Source organism: Hipposideros armiger, unplaced genomic scaffold (genome assembly GCF_001890085.2).
Source record: "Hipposideros armiger isolate ML-2016 unplaced genomic scaffold, ASM189008v1 scaffold_700, whole genome shotgun sequence".
Classification (NCBI taxonomy): domain Eukaryota; kingdom Metazoa; phylum Chordata; class Mammalia; order Chiroptera; family Hipposideridae; genus Hipposideros; species Hipposideros armiger.
Window position 1 is genome coordinate 286,259 of NW_017732050.1, and position 2,589 is coordinate 288,847.

Here is a 2,589-nt window from a genome sequence, read left to right on the forward strand (position 1 = left end):
CTAGCACTATTTCATCAGTGTATGTTTGATTTGTAAATACACAGCAAAGGAATAAAAACAACAAAAACATCCTATTAAAAATCAGACTAATTGGCAAAATGCTCTTTTAGCTCTTTCAACAGATTTGAAAATCTCAGCCAAGCATCTGAATTTATGGTAGTTTTATCTTTCATCACCGTTTTCAGGTGACCTTCATTTGTTCGGCCACAATTTAGTTCTCTGCAGACTCCCAAAGTGTAAATCAGCCCTTACACTTGGTCGTGAAAGGACATTTGATATAGAATGTCCTAGAGAGACTAAAATATGTCTCTTTTATGGAAATGTTTACCCTAAACTGATATTTAATTCTTCTTCTCCCAATTACTCATGCGTTCATTTAAACGTCATCTTCCTAACCTCCTTCCCCCCGCCTTTGAGTGACAGGTATATTAGCTAAGTTTGTCAGGCTCGTTGTCCGTCCCCCAGAGAAAACCCCGGGAAGGGCTGACTTCATGCTTGCAGCATGCACAGCCAGCTCAGGCTCCTCTATCAGTCAGCGCCTGGGAAGACCAGGCAGGGCCTCAGCTGCCTTCCTGAGTGAGCCTGATGATAAAGTTTATCCCATCAGGAAGGAGAGTATTGGTCAGACTCCAGTTGCATGGCTTATGTTGAGGGTGAACTTTTCGACATTTCAAATCTGCCATATCAAATTAAGCAGAATAAAGCCGGCTGTTTGCCCGATTATTTATAACATCACAGGAAACTTGGAATGACTTATTAAAGAATGGAAATATTTCTCTTTCCTCAGAAAGAAGCTTGCCTCTGCCAAGATATACAGCAGCTGGCTGGGTATGGGAATGGTGCAAAAGAGTTCCCACTTCCAAGGTTATTAAAACATACCTGGGCTCATTTAAAAACCGAGACTTAGTATGAGGATGAACTAGGTGGGGACAGCCTGAGTGGCACGTGGAGCTGCTTGGGCATCCCCTGTTTTGTACACATAAAGAAACACAAATAACAGGAGCATTTGATTTTCCCAGAATGCAGCTGACCATAAGCTTTGGCCAAAGGTGTTTATCACTTTAACAAGCCCCAAGGAATGCAGCTGAAAGGGTGACTTTGAACGTGGTTTTAACATCCTCCCTCATCTACAATAATGCACGGAGACCAGAAATCACTGACGAAAGCCAGGATTGGAGCCTGGAAGCATCAATGCTGTACACATGAACTTTTTTTTTTTTTAGTGTGATTTAACTTTCTCATGAAAACATAGTATTGGTTCTATGTAAATAATTTGAGAATGTAGAACTATATGAAGCTTTTAGTCATCAGAATATCATTGCCCATACATATCAATTATTAGTATTTTGGTACATATTTTATGAATCTTATTTCCATGCAAAATAATGTTCACCCTCACAACTCATCTATGAAAAATTACATTGTTAAGTAATATGTATATACATGTATATACTATTACACACACTCACATATAAATATCTATTTATACTATTCCTACACACATCAGCATATCTATTTTAAATTCTTAGCAATCTTTGAAAACCAGGTATTTAATTCCAGCATAATATTCAATCATGTGGATATTCCATACTTTATCTAAAGTATCATTTTCTGTTGACTATTTCTTTACAATTATTAGCTTTTTTGCTATTTCAAAGATGATCTAATTAATATCCTCATACAGAAGTCTTCCTACTTGTAATATTGCTTTAGGGTAAATTTTAAAGAGTGGATTTAATTGGGTCAAAGAAAATCAACACCTTTAGGACTCTTAATACATATTTCCCAACTGCTTTCCAGGAAGTAAAAATTGACAGTCTACTAGGGGTAAAAGTGGTTACCCTGAACAGCAGTTTTCAACGTTGCAAATCAAGATTCCCATCCCATCACCCTGAACTACTTGAATACACTATTTTTCTAGCATCTTCGTTTTATGTAAACCTCAATCAAGCTTGTAAGACAAGTTGTTATTCTTTGTTCAGGGCTGGTATAAGGGATGTGATTACGTTACACCAAACGCATATTCATGTACACACTTATCCATTCAGGATATTTTTGATTCCCAAAAAGTGTTCTCGTAGTTACATTTTCTAGCCTCTCTGATTGTAATAGCGGCAATTAAAATTAAATACACATATTTTAAAACATATATTAAAACAATTTTTGTGTTTGTTTTTTTGAGTACTCACAATATTTGCTGACATAGTACATACGCATGCACTTAAAGCAGGCCAGTATGTTGATAGCTGTGAGTGGTATGGTACTCACCTTCCACGTGGAATCCTGACTGACCACATGTGCCTACTCTAGGTAAGAAGGATAGAAAGCCCCATTACACCTGAACACCACACACAGAATCAGACCAAAGGCGGAGCAGAGCAGAGGAAAAATCAATACGTATATAAATGACTAGGTTAGACAGATAGAAAGAAAGATAGATAATAGATAGATGATACAGATAGATAGATAGATAGAGAGATAGAGAGATAGAGAGATAGAGAGATAGATAGTATGAGACACGAGGATGGTAGAAGATGAAAGAGGACTGAAATAAGAAACAAAGCACAGCAGATGGAAAGACGGAAGGAA